At 47.3% G+C, this 13,146-nt stretch overlaps 1 protein-coding gene across 3 annotated transcripts in view; it reads right to left on the reverse strand.

The window, feature by feature from the left end:
* The window catches only part of ralgapa2 (Ral GTPase activating protein catalytic subunit alpha 2), a 100,577-nt gene that overhangs the window by 13,204 nt on the left and 74,227 nt on the right, over positions 1 to 13,146 (reverse strand). The gene's annotated exons all lie outside the window — the stretch shown is intronic.

Genomic DNA, 13,146 nt, shown 5'->3' on the forward strand with positions numbered 1-13,146 from the left:
GGAGGAATGCCCTCTACAGACTGATGGGGCTCTACATTCAGCTAAAGACAAAACTTGAAAACTAAACCTAGTCCCATTCATGATATACTTCTACATGGATGATTATAATCCTCACAAAAGAAACACCATCCCAGCTCAAAATTCAGGGTTTTCTAGATGAAGAACACTCAAAAAAATCAACACCTAAAAAAAAGAAAGAAAGAAAAACATCTCCGCTATGTGTGGGGAGAGTGCCACTCTTGCGGTCCTCAGGCCTCCAAGGCAGCAGCCAAGGTTAATCCTGTTTGTAGAAGCGCTGGTGCTAAAAGGGCCTCTCGTGGTGAAGAGGGACAGTTTAGAGATGAGGTGGAGGGTGCCTCTAGGTGCTTGACCCCCTCCTCTCTCAGCCCCACATCTGCCCATTAACCTGGGCCAATCAGCTTGACCTTGGTGAGGAGAGGAGCCCAGGAGTAGCTCACAGCGCCATTGACTCCCAGCAGTCACATAATTGGCCTGTTAAGAGGGAAGGGATGGGGGGTGCTTAGGGGTGCCGATGCAAGCAGAGTAAAAAGAAAGCAGAGGCAGGCTACAGCGTGTGGTCATTATTTTTTGTTGAAAGGCATGGTACCCCACCTCATACCAGTATTACTGAATTCCACACATACACAAATACTGTCCATCCCTATAGATGCATTCAAGGGTTAAGGCTCATTTTCAGGCAATGAACAAGTTGCTAAAAGAAAAGAAAGTGCCTGAATTGGGATGAAGTGATCGGTGACATAGGCAGGTCACAAGACACATACTATGAAATGAGTCATTGCACACAGCCTGTTATTGCCATTCCCAATCACTATATTGGACACCGGAGGCCAGGTGGCAATGGAAGCAGCTTCGTGTAACGTGAAGATGTTTAAATCAGCAGAGCATCAGAATGCCATCTCCAGGAGTTATTGGTATGGAGGAATGGATTAGATGGCATATGGATGAGCTGTCACTCAATATGGAAAAGGCGACAAGAGGCAGAGAAATGGGAGAGAGGCAGGAAAATGTACAGAGTGGAGGAAGAGGAGGAGTGGAGACACAAAAACGTGGGACGGAACTATTGAGAAAGGAAGTGGAGATTGGGTAGGGGGGAGTAAGATGGAGAGGGGGTAAAAAAGAGAAGGGGGGATAGAGCAGAGCAGGTGTTGATTGGAGAGAGGCCGGGCGGTGAGTGCCAGCGGTACCTGTTGTCACAGCGAGGACCGAGGTGCGAAGCTCGTCTCAGCAGAGGGCCTCAGAGGTGTGAGGTGATTATGGGAAACGGGGAGAGAGAGAGAGACATTTAGACAGAGAGAAAGAAGGAGAGGGACAGGGAGCATGAATGTGGCAATAAATCTGGCTTCAGGAATAATGGAATGAGTGGAAAGGAACAACAGACTAAGGTGGATGAAGTGAAAGTGTGCATGACAGAAACACAGTAGTGTGATTGCATTGTGTGTGTGTGTGTGTGTGTGTGTGTCACACTTCCATTCTATATGGCAGCCACTCAAACCCTGGTGTCTCATTAAACAGCTTTTTGCTGCAGACACAGCATCAGGACAGGAAACGTCTGAGCGTGTCAAAGATGCATTACTATGAGTGGAGGTGTTTGCATGTCTATTCTGAGTGTGTGTGTCTTCTGTGTGTGCATGGGCATACACAACATCAGATGCTCTAGAGGAATAGCTGGTTTCAGTGAGTTTTAACAAGTAGCCTAATTAGGAGCAGTTCCAGGAAACTGGAGCTCTAGAGCCCCAAAGGAGTAGGGTCAAACTGTAAGCCCAGGTTAATGACACCTCCTGAGGGGTGAGTTTCCCACAGCGACAGCTTCTAAGCTCCAACCTCCACACCTCACCACCGTCCATCTGGGATTCAGACAGGGGGATGGGGAGTTATGGCCGTGACATCACTCCTAACCTGTGACATCATCACTGCCCGTCAGTGATTTCACACAGGTTTGCCACAGTTGCAGACAAACTCTGATGTCTGCTAGCTGGCATGACCAGGTTATTTACGAGCTGACTGGAGGAAGTAGTCGCCCATTTTCTCAAGCATGCCAAGTCTCTGGCAGCCCACCGTTCCCCCAGGGGGCACTAAAAATCGATTAGCGCTACACAGCAAATCATAAGATCAGCACCTATACCAAAGTCAATGTTGACCTCCTAAACTATGCTGGAGAAGACTGATGATGTCGATTGTTGTGGGTTCACAGACTCGGTTATAAATGATAAAGCAACAAGTCATCCTCACACCCCAGAGAAACATGACAACATAACCACAAAAGTTCATCCCTAGTGACATCATAACCATTTGTTGTGAGATGATTTGTTCAACACAACATGACTGCCATCAAAGGCCACTGGGCTTGTGTATTCAGATGAGCTGTGTCTGTAACCAATCTCCTTTTCAAAGGGCTCTGGTCTCCATTGATGAGCACTAACGGAGCAGCCTTAGATGTGAAACACAATGGATAGACATGATTAATCAAACACAGGCCCATTATAGCCAGACAGTCACACAGGCCTCCACCGTGCATTAACAGAAAGTCATAATAAGATGAGCTACAAAAGGCTGATAGGGCTGAAGATTAACAGATACAGTGCTGTGACTGGCTGGGCGATAGTTTTCTTTGAAGATCTCCTTTGTGGGCTATGATGGCCAGAGTGAGATGAATGCCTCAGCCTTCTGGATACATTATTAGGTCAGGACAAAGGTGGGTATCATAAGAGCTATCTGAGGTAAATATGTATCATCTGTAATAAATACAGGTATATTTTTCCCTCAGTTCCTCCTATTTGAAATGATCAGAATCGGGACATGGAACTGAAGCATCTATCTGTTCTCAATTTGAGCTTATTAATGAAAGTCAAGGATGAAACAGGGAAGGACATCCTGGACCCTAGTCTTGGGTTTAAATCCAGCTGATGACCTATGAGGCATGTCACGTCTTCTTTCTCCCTTCCATCTTTCTTTCATGAGGTAATCTACAGCCTGATAATTACAGTTACAGATAAGGTGCACCCACGGTCGGTCCACCTGTACCCATCTCAAAGCACAGCAGCAATCGCAGTCAGCACCTTGATGCCCCTTAACCTGTTTGACACGTCTAAGAAACGAGTCTGACACCACAATTGCAAGAGGAGCGTGCTAACTCTGGGTCGTGCCAAATGGTTCTGATTTTAACCCTATGATAACCCTGTTCAGACAAGCATTGATGAAATATTAAAACAAAAGGAACGGTGGCCTCTGCAATTTTAATGACGTTTGTGGCATGTGCAGGGGAATGACTGTGATGCGTTAACGGCAGGAATCTCTGTCTGCTTCCCCGCCAAGACACGCTGCCGGCGCAGTCTCTTGTTCCTCCCTTGCCCCCTCTATGAAAGGTTCATCGGGCCAATTAAGCTGTCTGGCCATATGCAAAATGCCAGGCATTTAGCGGGAATGATAATGATTAGCGCCAGGTTACATATGATCACAGTTGTCATGAAGGCATGGAGAAGGGAGGAATAGTTACTTAGGGACGAGGGTGACTTCATTTGCCCTCATATTTGCATTTTGGACATATTTCAATCAATGCCATTGTGATTATAATGAGGTTTGAGCTCTTATCTAAAAATTACATATGCAGAGACAGCACTGTTGGGCCAATTTGTTCTTTGGATGATTTTGTCAATATGTTGGAAATGACAATGCTCACTGAATAGCTGTATGCTGTTGAAGAGCCAAGGAATAAATGACTGTCACCCAAAAGATGCAAAGATGATTGCAAGATGTAAAGGCGATTTTGTTGAGTTTGTTTCTTCTGTAGTGTAAGGAGAGGGACGCCCCGAACCCCTGACATAAGCCTGGGATACGTACTTTCAGGCAAACAGGACTACATACACCGGTCTAACACTGTTCTCTTCCTTTCATTTATTTCTATCTATCCATTCTTCCCCTCTTCCTTTCCAGATTGTAGAAAACTCAGTCCTCCTCCCCCTTCCCAGTGTGAAAGCAAGCTTATGGTGGGGTTCGCCTGGAGTGAATGAGGTGGGTGGGTACGGGGAGACAGCCAGTGATGGAGGCCCAGCCATCTACCTGGAATAATCTTGAGGGATGAGGATGGCAAAGGGGGACGTATATATGTATACACACACACACACACACACACACACACACACACACACACACACACACACGCATGCACACAGATAGACACTCACACACAAAACCTTGGGCAAGAAAGAAAATGGACTTCTGTGTTGGCAACAGCTTTTCCTAATCCTCGCCCCTGGGCTATATTGTGCAGTCAAGCAGGCTATTACATGGCAACAATTAGGGGGACTGGAGCCCAACACCTGGTCTTCTCCAATTCTGGCCCTTCAGTGGCAGCTGACTGTACAGTCTCATGGCCAGGTGGCCCTCCTTCAATGACATTAGCTAGTCACTCCAGGGTTAATCAGGAGCCTGCCGTCACCCAGTGGGCATGTATGGAGCCCATTCAGACCGGGGGGCTTTTATAGGGAATAGGGATGATGGAGACAATGTTGTTATAAAAACTTGTTCAACTGAAGATCTCGCAGAGGGAGCCCAGATAATCAAACTGAACTTGAGCGAGGGGCTGAGGGCCTCTTGGATTCGCGGCCTAAGTTCTGTTCTCCGTCCTGATTGGCTCGAGCGGAGCTCGCGGCGCGTCCACTGTGCATCCTGCAGATTATAATGGACCTTTTCATGGGTGGACAAAAACAGATGGAGGAGCGGGAAGTGCTATACATCCACACAGACGGGTGACGATGTGGGGGGAGGGAAACTGGATTTTGTCAAAGTCGGCAGATACAAAAACAAGTGGGTGTAGCTAGAGCGGCCCTGACTATATCTGCCTGCACAAAGCCTCCATTCCAAAGCCCCCTGGCTTGGAGATCTGAGGGTAAATAACACTCATTAGAATAACAAAAGCTATAGATTTGTACCCAAATCTGCTAGAGTCTCATCAATAGTAATTAGAGGCTATACATAACTAATGAAGATGTGCACACTACATAAAACAAAGGCGCTGAGAGCTGTTGTTTATCTAAACAGAGGTTGCTGGATAAGTGGATGTCTGCGGCACAAAGCTTTTCCTACATAACACTCGCTCAAGTTCAGTTTGATTAGCAAATGTAGGAAACACCAAGAAGAACAAGCAGGCTAAATGACCAAAATGTTGATTTGCTAATCATGTGTTGTATGAATCCTAACTCTAATGTTATGATATTGTAGGACAAAGCTGCACTACTAAGAGTTACGCGTCTTGAGCCGATTAGCAGGATCTGTTGAAATACTTGCCGGCTTCTACAACCAACAATACTTTCTCTTTGTCTGACATCAAACACAATATTATTGCAGCCATTTGCACTGGACAGATACAGAAAGACCTGGCCAATATTTCTCAGTGGTTCTCTTTCAGCCACAACCACCACTTGACAATGAAACACAGACTATCAGTATTAACACATCAAAGGGTGCTTCCTGTAAGAAGAGGCAGACAATGCACAGCGATGCACACTTAAATGTTTTGTTTTTGTTATTGCTTTGTTTGCTTTGCCTTGTCTCTCAATGCAGAAAATTCCATTTAGTGCAAAAATGCAAATGCTGCGAGGTACAAGGACATCCTCTAAAAGAGAACAATGGCCACAGGCCAGTGAAGGAGCAGACACTGCCTTTGAACCATTTAAAGAGGCATTAATGTGCAACTTATAAATAATCAACTAATTCCTTCTTAAAACAGCCAATTAAGTCTGTGACATTAAACGCAATGTGGCCTTGTGTTTAAAAAAGCACAATCCCAGTCTCATTATAATAAAAGAGAATTGAAAAACTAATGGCCATTTATGGACAAAGGAGCCCAATAATGTCATAAGGTGTCCTCACAAAAGAGTCCCCAAAAACCCAGGGCCACATCAGAGACCGAGAGATTCCAGGGGAGAACGATGAGTGACATTTCGCTGACATTTCCCAGCAGCATTCAACGCAGGGCCGTCTCAAGTCGGCGTCAGAAATATCTATGGATATGGCTGAATGTGACACAGGCGTTAGGGGATGCGGGTTCTTTCAGGGGACGGCCTCAGCTCTGGGGCCGGTGATGAGGAGCCTGGACCCTGGGAGATTGAATGGTAATCACTGGAGCACAGATAATGGATGATTGAAGGCTCTTTCCACGCCGCTGTCGGATTTCAATATCAGAGAGGCCCTAGAATTGGGATTCTTATCAGGGGCGGTGTGTCAAACAAAGGAGAGCCGAGCGTGAAATATGGGCTCCAACTCAGGCACACGACCATGGCGATTAGCACAAGGATAAAAAAGGCCGCGCAAACAAAGGAGGGCAGATTTAGCCGGACAAAGGGCTGTCCGCTGCCTTGTAACAAGAGACATGGAAGGAAGAAGGGACAGAGAGGAAGGGAGAGAGGACTTGGTAGTAAAAGGAGGACAAGACAAGAGTTTTGCTGAGATGGCTGGAAGCTGAATAGTGACAGAGCCAACTGTTAGAGTGTTCCAGATTCTCTGCTTCTGAAGAGGAATAATGGACCAGCAGGGATGAAATGCTATGTACCCCTCCCCTACCCCATTCATACACATCCAAACAAATACACACACACACACACACACACACACACATACACACGGTGGCATGAGGCTTCACATCTCTGCCAAGCCCATCACAAAACAAAACAAAATTATTCCCATTTATCCTCGGATTCCAAGTGCTACAGCTTGCCAGGAAAGCTCATTAACCCTCCCTTCAAGAACCCTGAGACAAAAGAGGGGGAAACAAAACATAACTAATCAATGAGAACGCACCCATTGTGGGGGGAAAACAAGAACACACATCAATTTGGATAACCTGAGAGGGCTAACAGCTTTTGCTTTAGTGTTGCGCTGGCTGGCTACAGGGCGGAGAAAGAAAGTTCATTAATTAAACAGGGCTAGGGGGAACAGATGGAATGGCTAGCTGGATGCTAATCACTTAAAGCAGACAGACAGGTTTTTACACCCGTGCTAGAAGCACCACCACCGCACATCAATCACAATGAACATGTCTTCTCAACGGCGATGCACTCACTACTAGTCCTGTGGTGACACTGGGGTCAGGGAGTTTGGCTGATGGACAGACACAATGACCTTCTATTAGCAAAGATAGTTATTATACACATTTCTTTTTTTTTTTTTAGCATGGACATTTCTATTCGTCCGATGTTATTCTTGCCTTGATGAGAGTTAATACCCAGACCCACCCAGCTTTTCCATTATGTATTAGGTAGCCATATTGGGCTGATTCATCACTGCAATAAGCTTCCAGTGTATGTGAAATGTGACGAAAACACCATCGCCTCTTTTTCTGTAAAAAACTTCAGAAAATCTGTAGTTCCTTAAAATAATATCTAAATGGGAGAAGTAGCAGACTCCTCTTCAGAGGCAGTAAACAACTTCTCTGAGAAAATAATGATACCTCAGAGGTTACTGTGGAATTTTCCTCTAATGTGGTTATTGACACTAGAGACCTACGACAGCAATCACTCACCACAAAATGGTTATCAAATATCTCAAAATAGAAATAAATACCCAAAATGTAGCTGAAATAGGATAAAGGCAAAATAACATAGCACCCACCTCTGTGGAAACACTATTGCCCCACTTCTTGATGTGACTGATGATTATGAATGATTATGTCTTGATTTCTTTTTCATTCTTAACACTGAAGATATTTTTTTACCACTCATAATTTTTCAAGAATCTACGTGAATATAAATTTTACGGCAAATTAAATTCTTAGGGCTTTAACATTGTAGTAACAACATTAAACTAGCAATAACATGAACTTATATAGATAGAAGCCCGGAAAGTGTTTCATATAAAAATACATAAAACCATACACAATACACAAAATCATTACAAGACTGTAATGGTATGGTCTGGTTTATATAATGCTACCTGACACCTTCTGCCTCTCTGCTGGGGATGGGAGAGAAAGGGCGATCCCACACAAAACTGGCAATCTCCCTGGCTTTCACTTTGCCGCTCACAAACAGACAGATGTCAGGCATGAATGCGTAACAGACGGAGAGAGAAGGGGAGGGGCAGGAGGGCGGGGGTTCAAGTTTAAGAATACACAGAGCATGACATTCTTTGGGTTACACTATGCTATGCAATTTTTACTGATGCTAGCTGAAACTCCAAGGTTTCTCACCATTTCATATACTGGAACAAAACTGTGTTGTTTCGGATATGACAGCTTCTTGACATTCAAAATAATAATTTAGCCATTGTAAATAATAATTATTAAATGCATCACAATTTTCGAATGCGGCAAATTCTGCCATTATCTAGCTGCTCTCACATTACACTTGTGCACAATGAGGGAAGCACATCCTTTCAATGGACGAAAGCACAAAGGCTACCCAATTTACTCTGCAATATTCTACAAATGCAGTGAGACACATACAGTATGCATGTGCACACAAACACATACACACACACAAACACATACACACACACAAACACGCACAAAACACACGCGCACACACAAACACACTGGTTTTCTGCCAGAGGCGTTACAAAATAAAGGCAATTTCCATACACATAGAAACAGGGACACAAACACACACAACAGTTTGACACCAGCAGTGTGTGCACGGTGTCCCAGGCGGGGCTCTGGGTCCCTGCTGTTGGCCGTCTGGTTCCACGCCTGCTCTACCTGTGTTTAAGAGGGCCGGCCCCCATGAAGCCCAGAGCGCAGGCTGGGCTGGGCAGGGCCGGGCCCCCAGGGCTTTGAGTGTGTGGGTGCCGTGCAGCGGACGCCTTTTGTTACAGGCTGGGTGGCGAGAGGAGGAGGACCTGAGGTGGGGGGGAGGAGGAACTGAGGTGGGGGGGAGGAGGGAGGGAGGGGAGAAAAAAAAAATGAGTAATGCTATGAGTCATTCTGCATTAGCAGCAGGGAAGGGAGATAGGGAGGGAGGGAGTGGATGAGAGGGGGCAAAGGGAGAGAATACTTTTGCATGTTGTATGAAGCTAGACGCCATATGCCATCCGAGCCGGGCTGCCTCCTGAGTCAGGGCTCGGGGTTTGACAGGCCTGTGCTTGCCCCCTCCGCACCCCCAAACCCACCCCCTCTCCCCTAACTAACCCCCCACCTCCCTCTAGGCCCTCCTAGGCCCCTGTCTATTGCTCTGGTTGTGCGCGGACTGTGCTGTGTGTGTGTGCGTGTGTGTGTGTGTAGGGGGGGCACTCAGTGATCTGAACACATCGGACATTGTCGCGAGTCCCGGCAGGAACAGCTGGTCAGCTGGAGAGAGGAGTGGGAGGGGGTAGGGGTTGGGAGGGGGTAGGGGTTGGGGGGGGGGGGGGGGGGGGAGGCAGTGCGCTACACTGATAATGGGATTAGGTTAAAACATTCAGTGGGGGAACTCGAGACCCCCCTCCTCCCTTTGTAGCCCCCCAAATACTGCGTAAACTCTCAACCGCTCCTTCTATCAAAGCCACTGCCAGCCTCCGCCCAATCCGCCTTGGCCAACTCCAAGCAGGCACAGTTCAACTCAAAAATGGCCCCTAATGCCCCCCCACCATCCTCCCCACCCAACAACAGCCAACAGCCTCCATGCATCTTCCAACCAAAAGGCTTGCATCCAGAAATACTGATATCCTATTGGATGGTCAATGGCATCCATGGCGCTACAAGCCTTAAGCCTCTGAAACACCTCCCTGCAAGACTTTGAGAACTCCAATTGTTTGGGATTTTATTTACCAGAGCTTTTAGTTGGTCAATGCCCCGCAGCCCTGCTTTCCATAAAGAGGAAGTTGGCTAGTTACACTCAGCTCAGCTCAGCCCATTATATGAATCCGGCGTGCTTAGCTCCTCACTGTGCCCAGCCAAGCACCGTGTTCCACAGCGATATGGACTGCTGAGTATTATCCATGAGACTGCCGACAGTTATGGCACAACAGCTGGCAAATTAGACCTATCAGCGATGCTAAATAATGCATGTGAGACAACACTAACATGGCAGATCCTATTCATGACACCCTATCGTGCGTACAGGCGCGCTTTCATCTCTGCTAGGTGAGGAATCTTACAGTATACAAAAGAACGCGCTGTTGTCGGACAAAGAGGCAATGAGAGAGCGGGACAATGACTTGCTCAGAAGGGGTGTGAGAATATGTCATTGTCGATGCAATGACTGTAATGATTATGATGGCGTCCGGGGAGTGCGGCAACAGCACACAAAGGAGTGCATACGGGATATCATATCCATTATGTTTTCAGTATAGATCCATTGAAATTGTTATTTACATTTCCTTTTCAGGCGTTCTGGCCGCGCGGCGTTGCTGGGGGACTGTAGATATGCTCGCATGAGGCGATGAGGGAACATGACAGACTTCAGTGGGCTTTCTGGGTTCCACTGAAAGGATGAGGCCTCCCTCTCCGCCTTCTGCTACTACACACACACACACACACACACACACACACACAGCCACCTAAAAGCCTGGCTCGCATGACTGGCGATGGGCAGAAACAGATTATGGTTATTGATCGCTGCCTGGAGATGGATCTGTGTGTGTGTGTGTGTGAGAGAGAGAGAGAGAGAGCAGAGGATGGGGAGTAAGGGCAGCGTGCAAAAGCTATTGATTCTGTCCGGCAGGGAGGCTACGTCTCTGAATCAAGGTCAGTCCTGCTCTGTCTCACCTATTAGAAGCTGCTACACCCCCCCCCCCCCCCCCCCCCACACACACACACACACAGACGCACGCACACGTCTTTGCTCCTAACAATACCCACTTCACAAAGAGTGACGGATGGCACATCAACCCCAAGTGCTTGTTCAAGAGAGAAACAAGTCCTGGCCGCTGGATAAAGACATTATTCTGCAGTGACAGTGTCGGTGCGAGGGATCTTCGTGCTACGTGGCAGCAGACAGCAAGGCCATCCAGTGGCAAGGCCAGGTTCATGTAACTGGGCATGAGACAAAAGGGCCGTCTATCTCTTGCAAGTCAATATATCAGTCATACATCAGTTGCATGCAATGACAGCTACCACAAACAGAAGCGCCGATGAATGGTATTTGCTTACGCTGTTGCTATCTGTTATAAATCAACAAAAAAAGAGTGGTTACATATTGTACTTTTTGTGCTCACCAATATTCAAAATGCAACTGTGAAGGGCGGATTGGTCGCAGACAATACACTTAGAACACACCAAGCCAGGCCAGCTGCTTTTTCCATCAGGCGTATTAATAATAGATGATACATTATGAGTTGTCTGTGAGAGGCTTGTGATATGATGTCTATGAGGCCATGGTTGTCTCTTGACAGACAAAATTGACACAAATTCTAACCAACAGTGAGAGCTGGTCACTGCGCAAGGAAACAGATGCGACAAACACAGAACTGTGCAGTGATCTCACAAAACGGAGAAAGGGAGGGAAGGAGAGAGAAGGAGAGATAGAGGAAGAGATGGAGGGGGAGAGCGAGAGAGAGAGAAAAAGAGAGAGGTAGAAAAGAGGGAGTGCCTGTCTATCTGAAAAACACTCATGTAGCCCATCTGTGTGTGTGTGTGTGTTTGTGTATTTTCTGGAAATGTGGCTGGTGGTCATTTTTCAATATCAAATCCTATTAGCCTGAGAGATCCTGTGAGCGTTGCGGCAGGCTGCTGGAGTCCTCTCCAGCCTTGTGACGAAGCGGGAGAGAGGGCCACAGCGCCATACTGGCCTTTTATCTGGACACACGGGGGTCATATAGCTTCTCTTTGAAGAAATATTCAACTAATTACCTTGGAGAGCGGCCTCGCAGGCAGAGAGCAGATTGTGGATTGCCGAGGCATTGTGAAGGGGTAAACTAAGGATGAGGATTTCATCTTTGCACAAAAACAGCCATCTCTAGAAAAAGAAGGCTGGGGTCATTGTTCCGACTTGTGAAAGAAAAAGAAAGAGCCATATATCCCGAGAAGACGAGAGAATGACGACGGGAAAGGAAAAGAGGAAAGTGCAAAAGGCCAGGTACAATACAATAGCTACTCCAATGATGAAAGCAAATAAAAGAGCGGTTGCACTCGCGGGTCAGACTTTTGTGGATTCATTTTGTTTTGCCATTGCAGTTCTTTGCCACAAAAATAACGTTGTAAATTGCGTCGGCTAAGACATTCCTCGATTCTAATTCTTTCCCAAAGTGGCTTCACTCAGATATATGACATACACCAAACTTAACATTGAGTGCATTCCTTCGTTTATACATTGCCTCTCTCCTCGCCAGCTCCTCCAGCCAGGCAGACAAACTGCCCACACAGACAGACATGCAGACACCCACGCTGGCAGTGCGCTCAGCTTGGCGCATCCATTCATCTCCACTCTTGGAGTGTGTGGGGCCTGGCAGCCTATCAGTGCCAGAACTCCAGAGGCAGCGCTTATCTCCTCTCATAGATCATGCCTTTGTGTTGCCGGCTCCTCTGCTAAGGAATGCCAGGTAAGGCTCTTCTGGCCCAGCACAGGCCCAGTAATGCCCCCCCCCCCTCCTCCCCCACCAACCCCTGAGGCTCGCAGAGGCAGGCAGGCCTGTGGCTGGCCCCCCTCCGGCACTGCGAGTCACACTGGGGTAATTCACTTGGCGTCGGGTAACAGACATCTGTCACTCAGGATGCCCCCGGGGACACGCAGACAAGGCCTGATACAGGGTGGGGGTGGGGGGTGGGGGGGGGGTGGCAGGGGGTGTGATGCACTGTGAAACACATGCAGGCAGACACATACTTACACACCCAACTGTAAACAATACACACTGTTGTGGGATAATTAAAGAGAGAATACCTGTGTTGTAAATGACTACAATACAAAGACTTGCTGATATTTATTTTGAACAACTTTTTCCCGTTTTCAACTGTTTTTAAACTTGGACTATGCCGATGTCTTAAAAACAATAGATACTAGACTTCCACCCAAATTAAACCTCCTTGGGGGAGGTTTCTATAGCAACCGCCAGAGGGGCAGCGTGGTTCTGGTGAGGCGGTGCTGTACATGCTGTCCGAGGCGGAGCGGGGCGTTAAGGGAGATCAGGTTTCTCCCTCCGGGGGCCATCCCCACTCTACCCCCCCACCCCTCCGCCCCCCGCCCCCCAGAGCTGCTGGCATTCACATGCTAATTCATCTCC

Source organism: Centroberyx gerrardi, chromosome 17 (genome assembly GCF_048128805.1).
Source record: "Centroberyx gerrardi isolate f3 chromosome 17, fCenGer3.hap1.cur.20231027, whole genome shotgun sequence".
Lineage (NCBI taxonomy): Eukaryota > Metazoa > Chordata > Actinopteri > Beryciformes > Berycidae > Centroberyx > Centroberyx gerrardi.